Source organism: Falco punctatus (assembly GCF_963210335.1).
Source record: "Falco punctatus genome assembly, chromosome: 11".
In the NCBI taxonomy this organism is placed as follows: domain Eukaryota; kingdom Metazoa; phylum Chordata; class Aves; order Falconiformes; family Falconidae; genus Falco; species Falco punctatus.
Window position 1 is genome coordinate 10069638 of NC_137591.1, and position 16064 is coordinate 10085701.

A 16064-nucleotide genomic window follows, 5' to 3' on the forward strand; every position below is an offset into this window, starting at 1 on the left:
TAAAATACTGTTGATGTATAGATTTGCTCCCGATTTGGCCCACCGTTGTGGGTTTCACAAGCAGGTCTGACGATGCTCTGCTTTCCTTGCAGGTAGGAGACTGACACGAGTGAATAGCTCAACGAACTCTTCCAGTGCCTTAACTCTCTTTTCTCTCTTTTCCAGGTTTTTGGTTGGGGTTTTTTTAGGGGTTTTTTGGCAGTTAATTCATTATCTTTTGTTGCTCCCTTTACTGTAAAGCCCCAAACAAACCAACCCAAGGGCTTGTTTGCAGATTTGGGGATTGCTTTACATTTCACGGGAAAACACGGAGGGAAAGCTGAGGCTATGATCCTCAAAGACATAAACCCCCTCACTCCTGAAGGCATGTGGTCCATCCTGATCTGTGCCACACTCCGTTCCTCAAAACCCAGACTAGAGTGAAAGGTCCTCAGTGGAAATACGCAAGACACTGGGGCCAGGAGCGGCTGGGCGCAGCAGGGAGGGCTGGTTCCGAGCTGTGAGCCATGACCTGGGCATGCAGCAGGAGCAGCATCCCTGGGGTCTGCAAAGGTCTGTGAAACTTTGCTCCTTTTCCCAGGGTTTTACATAGAAAAGGTGCTGTGCTGCAAGCACCTGGCTCTCCTTCCTGACATATCAGAGTTTTGGAGGCTGATGCAGTGATGCACAAAGAGCCTGGGCAAGGGCTGTGAGGAGACCTGCCTGCATTTCCTGAGTCATTGCCTTTCTTTTTTTATGGACTGAAAGTCTGACAGTAAAGCCGTCAGAAATGCAGTGCACATCCGTCAGTTCAGTTGAGGAAAAAGAGACAAAACCAGACAACCAGATTTAAAAATAAAATGAAAGGAAAATAATATTCAAAAAGCCCTCTTTTCCCAAGGAACACGCTCGGAAACAGAGCCCGACTGTGTTGGGCTGGACGCAAACACACCATCTGTGTTTCTAAGCAGCCTGGACTTCCCACAGTACGTGGGTGCTCTCTATGGGAGACCTGGACGAACAAGGGCGAGATCACAGCACGCGAAGATCAAATACGCCCGCGATCAGAGCCAGATAATGACTTGAGGGCACGGAGGCACTTTGTGCTGCCTGCCGCTCGCGCGCTCCCCTCGCTCTGCCTGGGAAGCTAATCGCGAGCCGAGCCACGGTGCCCTATAAAGCTCATTATCAAGATTTCACATCTGGCCCGCACATCTTAATTTAATGATGATAGAGCAGCATCCCCTCTCCACTGCACAAATTATCACGTCGCTTTCTGAGGACATAAATCTCGTTTAGCATTTCTTCCCCTTCAGGGAGTTTTACAGGCCAGAGAGCAGGAAAAAGATACCCACCATGTTGCGGTACGGAGCTTCTTGTGCGGGTAGCCAGTCCGAAAAGCCACCCGTCCCCGACAGACGCCGCCGTTCTGCACACTTCATACCTTTCCCCAAACACCCCGTGCCAGGCTACAGGCGGGCAGAAAACCAGGAGGTTGATGTGCAGCAGCTGGGAATGTGGTCTGCCTTATGCAGAGCCCCCCAAACCACTCGCCTATCACTTCAACTCACTTCTATTTCCCTTTTGGTTTTGGGGGGTTTTTTGGTTGTGGTTTTTTGTTTGGGGTTTTTTGTTTTGTTTTGTTTTCGGGTTTTTTGGTGGTTTTTTTTTTCAGTAGGGATGCAGAAGGAAGAATTCTGCCCAGTTCCTCCTTTTGAAGACCTGCCCTGGCTTCAGCACCCCTCGTGGGGCAGCAGGCAGGGGTTCGGGGTGCACTGGTGGGGCCAGCCCATGGGGGAGGCAGAGCTGAGCTGCTCGACCACCCCATAATGCCACCAGAGTCCTGCCACACTAGTTAGGTGCTCACCCTGCATTCCCAGGAAAACCAGTTTTCTGGCTAGACGAGTAAGAGCGGAAGAAATTCCCAGCACCGTAACAGGGACAGTAGTGTCCGCAGCCCCATTCTTTCTCCAAACTTTATTATTATGGGATGGAGTGTTAAGGATCTGTCAGCATTCCTATTATAAACCTCAGTCTTTAGAGGTTTATAAACGCAGCCATTTAAAATAACACTGCATTAAAAAGTAGGTATGTGAGTTGTCAGCAGTGGTGTTTCTGTTTTCTTTAAGATGGTTTAAAGACGTTTTAGCAGATTATTAGCCTTAGAGAGGTCAAAAATAATCAGAGGTGGGTTTTCGGCTACATTTTTGGCTACCTCTGGATAAATAATGGTTTAATTTGAAAAACATTGAGTACATAATATGAACTGTTTTTAAGCAACAACAAAAAAAAAGGAAAAGCCTTGGTTAATGGCCATGCTATTTATGTTTTAGAAACAGCTCCTGCACATGCACAGCGTATGCTCAGCTTTGAAAACTTTCCCTGTGATGTGGTTAACGGGATACAACAATAGTTACATGGATGGGGCGGTTGTTTCCATGTCCTGAGCTCACTCCTCACAGCCCTGCATCACCTCCGGGGGACAGGCCACCCCCAAACAAGATGCTCGGGATGGAGTGCCAGGAGGAGCTCAAGGACAGGGCACAAGGGCACCTCAAACTCCCTGCCTCATCCCAGCCTCCACCAGCTGTGGCCGAACAGAGCCAGCTCTAAGCCCACTTTGCAGCCTGGGAAGGGTTGGTTGACGAGGTGGTGTTCAGCTCCCCAGTGGGCACTGACAGTACCATCACCTCCTCCCACGTGAGGAAGCCCATGTGGGTGGGCTAAAGTCCAGCAGCATGAACAGAAAACACGGGTGATAGGCATTTAGACCTTCACCTAGGTGAGCATTTGGACCAGCACAACTTAGGTGAACAAGGGGCACACCTAAGTTCAGGACCAGAAAAAATGATGGGTTTGGGCTGGCCCCTGCCATGCACAGACCTCAAACCAGCTAAGGACAAGGCCTGGAGACCTCACAGTCTGTGAATCTGAGGGGGGAAAGACTGCAGAGGGAGGGAGGAACTGCCTCAAAAACTGCCCATGTGCCATTAAATGCTGTTACCAGTGAAAAGTCAAAATGGTATTTTTTTTCTTTCCCTCCATGAAGAAAATTGCAGGCCTGATATTTTGTTACAGCAATAATTGCCCCTGAGATTGGCTTGCAATTATTTTGGTGAGTCTGACCTTCCAAAGTGAAATAACATGAACAGCACAGCATCCATGGACCCAAGTAACAGCCAGCTTAACAGCTTCTAATTATTTCCCATCAACTCTTGATCTTCTTTACCTGATTGTTGCTTCAAAGTATTTCAGCGAAGAGGAGATGGCCTCAGCACTCTCAGTTTATCTTAATGTCTTGTTAAAAGTTCTGGAGCACTTTCCCTGGGCAGAGAGCAGAGACTGCCCATGCTGCCTGAAACACATTTTTAACTAAGAAAGCAATGGTTTAGTGCTAAACTTATTATATTACTCAGACAAGACATTTGAGATTTTTTTGATACTGAATTATTAATGTCTTTGCCAGAAAATCTATTTTGAAGATTGTTCATACACAGGAACTTAATGAAAATCATGACCACGACCTAGTTACTTCAGAATAATTATGTCAACGTAAACTTCGGAGTGGGATTCTTTTTTTCTGGAATAAAAAGCAAGTTTCAGGGCTGAGTAAAACTAAATGTAATCAAGATTATGTTACTGACAATGTAAAGAGCCTGCTTTGCCTATGCTATCCTTTGTAGAACCCATCTTTCAATCGAGGTGCGAAGACAAACCCTCAGTCTGCCCAGGGCAAGCACTATTGCTTCTCCTGAGTCTTCTCCTGAGATCCCACCGCTTCAGCCTCCCTGTCCTGAGAGCTGACCAGACTCACCCTGGAAAGGGCCGGGTGATATTTCCTCCTCCATCAGCTCCGGGCACATTCCAGGTGCTGCCCTGGTCCCCGGTTCTGCTCTCACTTTCTCTCCCACCTCTTCTGCTCCTTCTAAAATTTATTTCTTCTCTCTCTCTAGACAGTTATATATTAAAAAAAAAAAAAAAAAATCCGATCTGGCCAGCCAAGATTACATCACTACTTCTATTTATTTATGTAGCTGTATTTCTGTGAGCCTGTGACCAAAAAGGCGACAAAAAGCAACACCTTAACTACCTTGCCTGTGGTGGAGCTCCCTGGTGCTGATAAGGCTGGGTGCTGCCCCCCGCCAGCACGGAGCCCTGCCGTGACTCAGCTCCAGAAGCTGTTCTGCAGCTTTGCTCTTCTTTTCTTCTTCTGTTTCATATGCACTTGCCTTTGGGACCTGGTTTTGCTTTCTCCTTCCAGAAAGCAGATCAGGCTCCAGCAATAACAGTGGCAGAATCAGCCCCGGTCTGTCTTCATTAAAACTTTTTTCCCCCAGAAAAGGCAGTTTCACCATCTCTAACGCTGTCTATCCATGGTCAGAAAGGGGTTTCTTCATGACAATAGATGGGAATTAAGGAAGACTATTCAAAAGCATAAGCGTTAATATTTTGCATTTCAGATGCTTTCATGTCTTTTATTCTGCTTTCTGGAGTCAGAGATCTTTGTATTCAAAGGCCCAAACATTATTTATAGCACTTTATGCAGACAGACCCATCAGCACTCAGGCTCTCCAGACCCCTTCATCCGATTTTCGTTAGCACTGTACCACAAGCCCATGGCATTTAGCAAATGAGAAACCAAGACGAGGAGGCACAACAGTACTGCATCAAAACGAGCCTGTGTCTTCACAAACCCCACACAAGCATCCCAGCTGCTCGCGTAGCCTTCCTCCCACAGAGGAACCACAGATTTATTTATTAGCAAGAGGCCGGTTGCGCTATCTCCTGCAGTCATCCACAGCATCTTCTTCCCACCCACTGCTGCAGTTGATTTGGGTTTTTGCGTGTTATTCCCCTGGAAGAACAGAATTTGACCCGGTGGTTTCACTTCTTGCTGGTACTCAGGGTCACGTCACTCTCAGCCCAGGAGAATGGCATTAATCCTGCAGTACTATGAGGCAGCGATTGCTCAAGACAAGAAAAATTATAGGGGTGATAAACTCCACAACAGGGGATGAGTAAGGGTGCTCACACCTTCACCCTGGTGATTTCTGCTCAGGCCTTGGAAAAGCTCCTACCTTCTCCCTGTGCCCCTACACCCAGTCACAACAGGCGCTGGATCAAGCCCAGACCACAATCCATGACCCACCTTCTGTAAGTGGATACATTTCGTATTTAATACCACGGTAAATTAAAAAATGGCAGACCACATCAAGCTTTTATTTTGCGTACAATAAAAGGGTTTCCTCAGTCGTAAAAAAAATGGGCAAGGAGAGGGGGAAGAGGCCACCGCACAACAAATTCCTTCCTTACAGTCTATAGAATTTGCGGGGGCGGGTTAGGGGGGGAAATTTGCCATTTAATAAAATGTTGTGTATGAACTATACATCAGGACTGGCCCTAAACGTGAACCAGACACAGTTTGGTGTGCTGGGATCAGTGCACTGGCACAGTGCAGGATCACATCCAGTTATGCAAAGACTCACATACGAGCTTATCTCCAAGGTTTAAGCTCCTCCTGCCTCCAGTTAAGCAACGAAGGACATGTGTGGGTATTCACATGCTGAAGGACTTAGTTTTACAAAGAGTGCTTTGTTCTGCAAAGGTTGCCTACACTGGAAGAAATACTAAAACAATAGAAAACATCACTACTGTTTATCCTCTTGGTTAAAAATACGATGTAAGCATCCAAATACAACTTAGGTTTTGCCCCACTTTTTTTCTGATGTATGGGATGCAGATGTTAATAATAAATTTACGTACCCAAAATTCGCGCACATCAATAGAGGAAAATCCATTGACTTGAAGAGGACGTTGTAGCAGCCCAGGAAAACATCTCTGCCGCTCTTCCAAATTGAAACCAAAACTGATTTTAAAATTACTGCAGCAACGATGTTGCCTTTGCAACAACTTTAGCATTAAACCCCCTTACCATTGGCAAATAAAGGATTTGTATATTCTGTGTATTTCTCACCTGGCTCAGTGCCTACCAGCCCCAGGACAGTGCCAGGCACTCTATCGACAGCAGGATACACACCGCTCTCACCCCAGTCCTTGCGAGGCGGGTATAAAACCCCAGACGGGTGGCAGAAGGCCTAGGGGTAAGCTTCTAGGAAAAACAAAACGACTCACATCCAGTTGGAAAGCAGTGTGTTTCTACACCCCAGCTGCCCAACCATTTGTCTTTATCACGCTATATTTATCTGCTGCTCATAACAGTTTGTTTTATAATGCTTTTCTGTTTAGCTACAGTAGCCTTCCAGACTTACATGAGGAAGCAAGCCGGGGTTTGCAGCAAGCACGTCTGCCACGCACACGCAGAATCAAATTCACTGCCTCACCTCCCAGCCAAAGCCCAGCCCGGACAGCGCAGGGACCACCACGTGTGGTCATCCTTTTATTATCCCTGTTTCTCTTTTCCATGGCACAGCAAAGCTCTGCCAAAGCTTCATTGCGTTCGCGTGGTTGTGGTAATTTTTAATACGGGTTACCGCAGCAGAACGAGTACATTTACTGCTGCGCTGCACAAACACCACGTCATGAGCGGAGCACGCCGAGGACTCCCACAACTTCCACACCACATACCTCCCATGCAGCAATCCTGATAAATACTTGGGGGGGGGGGGGGGGAGGGAGATGAAGAAAAGGGGGTGGGAACAGGATATTTTCATTGACTTTACACTACATCCCACTCCCCGCATTGAATCAACTGAGCATTAAATTCATGTGTCTATTATGGTATGTGCAGATGTGTCAGGGTACACACGTTAAGTGTTTCCAGTCACTCACTGAGTTATTTTCTTGCTGAATAAAAATCATGTGAAACCCATTAAAGGAAAGACCAACAGAATTTGATAACAAGATGCAACAGCTATCTAAGGTTTTTGAACAATCCAAACAATTTCAGGCAAGAAACATAAATTTTCAGCACTTCCTAATATTCACTAGTGGTGAATTCACCACCACTGGGGTGGAACTGAGACCTTTTGGGGGAGTTGATTTCTCGAGTTGTGGGTTGTTTTTTTTTTAATGCTACTGCATTAACTTGGTGGGTTTTCTACAGAATAAGATGAAGGGAAGATGAAAAATGTCAGTATTTGTTCTATTGGTTTTTAAATAAGATCTTTAGTAATGTTGGGACAAAATGCTTTGACAAATGAGATGGAGGGTTTTTTCCAGCTTAGAATATCTTCAATCTAAAATTATATTGGGGAGGGGGGGGGGGCGGGAAGAAAGCAAAATTGAAAGGAAAGGCCTCAAAAGACTTTAAACAAAATATTTTAGTTGACTGAACAGAGGAATCTTTTTCGGATTTTTGTTAGATATGAAATTAAGAGATTTTAATGAGAAAATGTATAACATCTTGGAAAACTATGCCAGCAATGTTCACAGGACAGAGGAAGCACAGCGCAATCACTTCTGTTCAAAAAAGAGAGGGCTAAATTCCCTGCTGGCTTAATCCTACCAAAGCAAAGAATATCAGATCAGGAGAGGATTTGTCCTCCAGAAAGAAAATCATCTTTTTTTCCTTGTAGGTAGAGCATCCCCTGAGCTGGCATGAATCACCAGGATACAGCAGAGGATGTAGCCTCATGCTTTTTAAACAATTACCATCAAAAGGCCGGCGGGAGCCAGCGGGGCTTCACGGCAGAAGAGCCCTTCCCTGGTGCAGGGATTTGTCCAGACCAGGCTTTGTACTGCAGTAAAAGCAGCAAGTCCCTTTCAGGCCACCAAAGTCCCTGAAGTCACTGCGTTCGTTCGCAAAACACCCAGGATTTCTCAGCTGTTCCTCTCTTCCTTTTTTTTTTTTTTCTTTAAAATTATGATTTAAACCGTTGAGGGGAAAAGCGTTGCTCCACTGCCCATCTGTCACCATGCAGGGGCTGGGGAGCAGTGGAGAGTGGCGGTGAGAGCAGTGGGGCCTTTCAAACACAGCACCCCGTCCAATCTATTGTTATCTCACTCACCCACAGAAAACAGAGTCCGATATTTCCCTTGAATCCAAAACGATCTACCACAGCAATTTTCATTACTCCAAGAAAAAGAGAAGCAAGAGAGAAAAAAGCAAGGGGGGGGGGGGGGGGCAGGGGAAAAAAAAAAAAAAAAGACATTACTTCTCTGAATTACACACCACTTTCATAATTCTCCCTGAAGTACCACACAGGGACTGTGTTGAAGGGAGGAAAATGAAAACAGCTGTGGAGGTTTTGGGTTACAGCACAGCTCCGTGCTGCCTTTGGCCCTTGCCCACCAGTGCAGTTTGTTCTAATCCTGGTCGTGAATGTCCGTATTTGTTACCGCTCGCTAAGGCGAGTCTTCTGCCTCTTGGAATAATAAAAACTGTTGTGCGCTTATCTGCTAAGCTTCTTCGACAGTTGCAAAAAGTCGTCAAGTCAGCAACGCGCCGGGTGCCCAGGGCTGTCACTCAGAGTGGCTGCCCCCGGCTCCAGCTGGGACAGCAGTGCTGGTGCATGGGGCTTGTGCGTGGGCAGGGGCTGTGGGGCTGGGGCAGTTCGGTGCCCCCCCATAGGGCTGGCATTGCCCTCTCACCCCAGAGCTCCCTTCTTTCCTCTTTTTTCCCCCCCTCCCCCCCGCCGTTTCTGCTACATGTGCCTCAAAACAAAGAAGGCATCTCCCTCCGGTAAATCAGCTCCTAAAAATAGGTCACATCATTTTCGGAAGGGATTTTGGCTCCCGAGGCAGATTTTGATGAACACGAGGTGGCTTGCTTTCAGCAGGGCTGTGATTTAGAGCCACGCAGCCTTCCCTTTCCTCACTCTCATCCCCGCCATGCCGACCAGGTCTTGCCTCCATCCTCTGCCCTCCCTTCAGGCCCGCTGCGCTGCCATACTATTTCCTGCTGCTGGGCTCCTATTTTCTCCCTAATCCCCGACTTCCTCCACACTCTCCGAATAGTTCTCCTCGGCCTCAACTTTATTAACTTAAGCTGTTTATTCTTCTGCCACTAGAAAGTAATTCTGTGCATTCCCTTTTCCTCCTCCCCATGTCCCCCCACCCTCATTCCCAACCTCGCTGCATGCTGAGAAACCATTTGCCCCTTTGGAGAACCGCGTATATTTTTCCCCCGATGCAACTGAGAGAGAAAAGTTGGGGGGGGGGGGGGGGGGGGCGGGGGGGCGAGTTTCTGGCAGCTCCCTGCTGGAAGATCATATCTGTTTTTAATTTAGATAGTTAAAAATCGCAGCCCCGCTGGAATCTGGAAGAGAAGCGTGTGTGCGTCTCTGCGTGTGTGGTTATACAGGCGCGCATTGTGTTTGTCTGTATGGAAAGAGGGTGACATGTTTATTGTGTGTGTGCACGCGTGTTGTTTTTGCTCATGTGGAAATGGCGCGGTGCGTTGTTTGTGGCCTGCGTCTTGCCTGTGTCTGCATTACATCCGTGCGGAGCTGGCTGAGCCTGATGTTTCGATCCATACGGGGAAATTCCGAGAGAGCAGCCAACTGTGATACCCACTAAGTACTGACCAGTCCTCCCCACAGCAACCTGAAAGCCTCCCCTGGGAAAACCAGCTCACAGCACAGCACCGCAGGGGGAGATGCAGAGCGGAGAGCAGGAGCTCAGCCATGGCCATAGCTTTGGAAACATGAGCACCTGCACTTAAGCACCTCTGGTTGTGCACAGAGCAGTAGCAGTGTGGCACAGACCTCCAGAAGGCTACTGGATCACAGCACCAGGCTATGTGTCCAGTCATGGCCAAAGAGAGCCAGAAAGCAACTGGTTTCTACTGGCACATCTCCCGTAGCAGAAGCATTGGAGCCCTCGGCTGTATTTTGTGCTTCTCAGCCCCAAAACCTGAGGATCCCTACTTCCACATGCAGCATGCACGCATGTCTATATACAAATAATCATATACAGGACTATACATGTATCCATACATGTGCACACCCGCACAGTCTCCCACGCACATGTGCGTGGTACTGTGGAAAGCGCCACGTTAAGATCCCGAGGCAGCGAGGAGGGGAGGCTGGGGTAATGCCTCTGCCTCTAATGCAGTTCACTTCCTCTCCGGATCCCAGCAGAAGTGACTTATTACAGGAGCTTATAAAAATTCCCCTGAACAATAATTGCAAAATGAAACAAATTGCGTTAAGTGGTGACCAATAATTTCACCAGGGACAGAGGCTATTAGAGGAGCCAGGAATGTCCTCGTCTCCACTCCACCCTCCTCCAGCTGAGACAAGCCTCGTCGAAGGGGCAAAGGAGTCAAGGCACAATTTTAGGGGGCGATTCATTGTGTCTCCATCAAAGGGGAGAGAAATCACCATCAGCCCAGAGCTGCTTGTGGCAATGGGCATAGCCCAGTGGCAGGGCTCACCCCTGAGCAGACAGACACCCACCCATGAGCCGGCTCCCAGCACTTCACCATCCATCCAGTTAAAAAGTTTTTCTCAAAGATACAAAGCTGCCTTTCCACAGTTGGCTGCCACTCCGTGTGTTACCCGCGGCAGGCAGGGAGCAGAGGTTATTCACTTGGCTGCCACTCCTTTGGGATATTTGAATAATATTCTCATGTCTCCCCCAGCCTCTAAACTACAGAGCACACTTCATCTGCCCACTCCTCTTTGGCCACCTCTGCAAACCTCAGCTGCTTCTTGTTGGTTTTCTCTGCACTCCTGAATTGCCGAGGGAACAAATTCCCCGTAGCGTTAACCAGTATTTTTGGCCTCTGCTCAACAGCTGACCCAAGAGGAGATGTTCTTTAGAGACAAAAACAAGAAAAAAAAAAAAGAAAAAAAGAAAAAAAGAACCCAGCATGTTCCCTCCCCTTTTCCTCTTCCTCCAAAAAAATAAAATAAAATAATCACACAAGTGATGAAAAATGGGCCATGTGTAAAGAACTGCAGACCCCAGGGGCAGCTCTGGATTGAACTCCCTATTTATACACAGTTTTACATTATTATTTACTACAGTAATCAATGTAAAAACACTACCTACCCTAGCAACCCCTGTGTCATATGGTGTGTATACATCACCTCTGGGAAGCAGGTCAGCCCTATAAAGAAAATCAGCCATATTTAACGTGAAACTCTGTAGTTTTTACAATGTTTTTAAAAATGTTTTACAACATGTAGAAATGCTTCCATAAAAGTAGACTTATTAATCCCAGTTTTAAGCTGTCTTTTAAAGTGTAGTTTTCTTACATAAATATTTTCCTTGTCTCCCTGCTGCTCCCTGCCACCCCCCACCCCCCTTTTAAATAATGTTATAATAGAAAAGGAGCCAGGTCCTCAGACAGGGAAGGCAGCTCAGCACCATTCACCTCCACGGACACCCGATTTACTCCCAGAAGATGGGGGAAAGAGTCAGTTGCCTGCTCCAAAGGAGATAACTCTCCTGGGCACCACCAGCAATGGGGGATATCTACAGGATTCAACATCTTTCCTGATGCTTATCCCAAGACAGAGTCTTTGCACCAAATGTGAGGTTCTCAACCAAGAAGCCTAACTTAGGAACCTGACTGAGCCCCTTTCCCACCAAGGGAGGGCTATGGACAACTCAGGTCTGAACTGCCCTCTGGAGAGTCCTGTCCCTTGCTAATGCTGGAAAGACGTTAACATAATTACAGGCCTATTTTAGGAATGAGATGCTAAACAAACCCAGGCCTTATCCCTGGAGATGCCTCCCTACTTGGTACCCAACACCTCTCCCCCCTGGAGCTGCAGGAGGGCTGCCCACTGCACCCTGCGCACACACCCGCCACCCCCAGCCCCACGCGCTGGAGCTGAGCATCCCACCGCACTCTCAGTGGTACCACGGGTCCAACTGCGAAACATCAGGTGTGCACAAAAGGGACAACATCACTGTGCCATGGGTCCAAACCGGGTCTGCACGGGGCTGCTGACAGCAGCGCCTCAGCTCCCAGCCACCTATGACATTGTAACTCGGTCCTTCGCTGATGGAGAGGAGCAGACAGATCCCAGGATCACCCAGGGAGGGCATCGTTCCTGTAGCAGAGAATTTGGGCACTGCAGTTGTGGCTGCAGCAATATCGGACCCTTCAAGGCAGAACAGCATCTGGTGGGAGTGCCCTGGGAAGGGGCTGCAATATGGAGGGGAGCACTCCAGTAAGAGCCACGGCTGAGCCCCCCGTCCTCCTGCAGCCTTCTCACCTAAGTAAAGCCACACAAGGGAAGTCTATTTTTACCAGATCGTTGCTTAAATCTGCTTGGCAACATCTCTGAGGAACACTACAGATCAGAAAAGCCCTTATACAAATGACAGCTCTACATTACTGCTTCAGCAACAACCGATACATTAATAAAAATAAATCTGTTGTATTGGCATTTAAAGTTTCTGTCAGGTAAATAAAAATTAGCTCTCAGATAAGACAAACTGCCCTGTTCATCCTCATTTCCAATCCTCATAGCAATTCCCTTTGAGTAACAGCCCATTTTACAGATAGCAAGATTGAAACATGGAGGACTTGGTAACTTGCCTGAGGTCACACATCTTTTCTAAGGCCTGACAGCCAGCGTTCAAAAGCATCGCATCTTTACGATAAGGACTGGATGCTGCAACGTTTCAGCAATGGGGGACAGGATTACTGGTCCCAGCCCTCTGGCTAAACCTACTCACACCCACCACCAGCCCTGTCTCTGTAATAAGCTTAACCGCCCCGATGAGGGGATGCTGTTTATCTTCCCCCCCACCCCGCGACCCCACTCCGCAGCTTCCCTTGCTGGCCCTTCATTGGACCCAGATTTCCACCCCGCCTGCTGTTTTTCCAGCAGTAGCATTTTGGCTCCTGGCAGACTGGAGAGACATTTCTGTCGGCAGCTCAGGAATTCCCTTTGTGTCTTTCCTGAGTTTAGGCTCACCTTGATGCTAGGCTCTGACCCCTCTTTAATGCAAAGGAATGTGTGAAAAATTTATTCCCCTTTTCATTAAGAACTCATTTAAATTCACCAAAAGGTGACCCGGCTCCCTCAACTGTGGCTATATTGTTCTCTGCAAAGCTGTTTTATTTCTAACTTTAGTTCAACAGAAAAGTGAGATCTCGCTTCTACTGATCCAATAGTTTAATTCTTTGGCATAGACAATGAATTAAACTACATGGAGACATGTTTGACGTGCATTTCTCATGCTTATAAACAGTGTGACCAGCTACAAGGAAAGGCTGACTGTCCCTGGGCATAGTGTCCCCCTCTTAGCTTGCTTAATTAGCGACTGCGGTAAGAATGGGAATTTGATTTTCCATTAAAAACTTAGAAAAATATTTGTTTTGTTTATTTGTTTTTCACAACACACAAAGCAAAAGCCAGACCCATCATTTCTACTCTGGTTTGTTTTGGGTTTTTGACAAGTGAAAAATCGACAGTTCTAGGCTTGGAGCATTTAGGGGGCTGATCTGGAAAAGGTGCCAATGCAAATAGTGTCATCCTTTGTGCAAAACTTCATCAAAAAAAAAAAAAAAGTGAAGCCAATTTTCATCCAAAAAGCACTTTGGAAAATCAAAGCCCAATTGTCAACTCACTTTATTCCAAATCTGATTCTTATTAATGTCCCTTAATCTCCTGTGTGCTGAGGGCTGGATGCGCGGCCACGATGCGCGTAGCTGTGGCACAGCAGCTGGCAGGCACGCCATGGAGGTACGTGGGGCTGGGGGTACCACAAGCACGTCAGGGCAGGCAGCGAATGCCCTTGCTCAGACGACCCCATCATTTTCAGCGATGTGAGGGGCAGGGAAGGCAATAGCTTCCTCCCTCCTAACCAAAGGGAAGGTGCGGCAGGGGTAAGGAGGAAAAAGAGCGCAAGGCTCATAGTACTCCCCTGTTTAGGTCGAGGATTTACTTATCCCGTACCCAGCCAAGGCACATCCACCGATCTACTGAACGCCATCCCCCTTCAGTGCATTGATCACAAAACTACCACTTGTGCCTCCCAGCAGAGTGGGACCGTCCCACAGAGACACCCCTGACGACCCTCCCACAAGCACCTTAACTGCAGGAGGGCTGCTCCACTGCTGACATCCCCAGCGCAAGCCGCAGCCAGCTGCAGTTTTCCTTATTCATGTCACTTGTGTATTTGGCTTGCAGAGGGGAGGGGAGGAAAAGGCCCTAATACAATTTATTTTTTAAATGAACCTATTTAAAACTATGGATGCCGACTTTTCAGTAGTCTTCTGGGGGCTGTTACAAAGAGGCCCTGGTTGAAATCTATCTGAAGGGAGTTAACCACAGCCCTTTGCTCACACATGTGGTATAACGTAGGCTCTTTATTGCTTTTCTTTACTCCACACACACATACATTCAAGATACGCAGAGCAGAGCTTTTCTAAATATCTTACAAGTGTGTTTGTGCGTACGCTGGATTTATGGCAGAAAGGGGAACCTACTTCTGCCCTCAATTAAGGAAACCCATGAGCAAGCAGGACTCAACACCAAGAGCTAGGAGGGAGCTGCTGGAGGAGAGTGTAACACTTGGAGATGACAAACACCCCAGCTATCAGGATGATGAGTTCACCCCCCAGGATTTCAGGGCAAAGGAAGGCAGTTCACCAGGGAAGGATGGTGCAAGACTTGTGTATCTCACACCACAGAGAGAAGCCAGTCTGACCCTCCCTATTTAAAGCTTAGTCCTGCAAAGAGCCAAGGTTTGGATTCATCTCCTCTAGCTTTTGGGCAGCCAGCCGAAGCACACAAGCTAGAAGCGTGGTCGCCTGAGACTCCCTCTGTGGTCAAAGGACAGAAATCAGCTCCCTCAGGGGCAGGCTTAAAGCCTTAGACCATGCCCAGAACATCTCTTGGAGGTGTTTCTGCCTCTCCACTGCCTGTCTAACCGCCTGGGCTGAGGCTGGGTGTGCAAGCCAAGCTGCATGTCCTCCTCTTCTCCAGACACTGCTGTAATAGCAGGGCTTCAGGCTGTGAGTGGCAGGAGCCAAACTTCATCTATCACAACCAAAGCTGGTGTTCCAGGCAAGGAAGGTGCCACCTGCCGTGGCACCTAGGGCAAATATAAGTGTCAGCGATGACACCTGTCTTCAAGAGTGATGAGCAGCTCAGGCCACCTACCACTCAGTGATGCCAGACTGGCTCCTTAACCACAGGGAAGAAACAGAGAGCTGTGCTTCAGTCATCTAATACTGGCACCTAATTGTCACACCTACCTCTCCCCCTGACCATTAAGAGAAGCCAGGATCCAGGATCACTGGATGGCAGATCAGCTGAACATCTCATCCCTGTCACACCAGGTGACCTGAGATGGTCCTATACCCTCTCTAAGCCACCCCTTCCCTTAGTATCAAGATTTGCACAGATTTCCATCAGCAGCCCATTCAGATGCTCAGAGATGTCACACGCTGGGTGGTGTCACGGAGGGACAGAAGCTCAGCTGGTCTAGACCAGCGCTGATCAGCTGAAGTCACCAGGCGAATGTTGGCATTCCAACGTTTAATATCCCAAAAACTGCAAATCCAACTCCATTTTTGACTTTGTGGGGGTTTTGGAGCTCTGCTTTGCCGCGTTAATGTGCTTTTAACATTGTTTCTTCCCCAGTATGCGTGTTATATTAGCACACATGCACACGCGCACCCTGTGTACACAGAAAGTCTATAAAACAGGGCACTCGTATAATTTTAAAATAGACAAATCAGTTTAAAGCATTAAAGCAAATCTGGTAAAAGAAAATCTCTCCTGGGTTGACATTTTGTTTGCCAAGTTTTAGCTTGGAATGAATTTTTATGACTGAGTTATAAACCCTCGAAAATAGTGGTTTATAATGGAAATCTTGACAAATCCTTAACACAGGCCCCATTGTAACATATTCTGTACATATCCCATTGATCTATGGTAATAACAAGTTTTATATAAAACATTTTAACCATGGGAGCGACGTGGTTATCTTCAGGCTTCCAAAAATATTTTTCAAATAAATAGGTGGCTTTTTCAATTGGGCAAAGTCAAGGAATTGAACATCGAAAATGACATCTAAATATTCATCTGGATTTAAAAAAAAAAAAAAAAAAAGAAAGAAAAAAAAAATCACAATAATCCAGAACCCATGATGTTTCTTTGGCTGAAAAGCAGCCACTGACTAAGCAGCAATTCTGCTCTGATATAACTCCC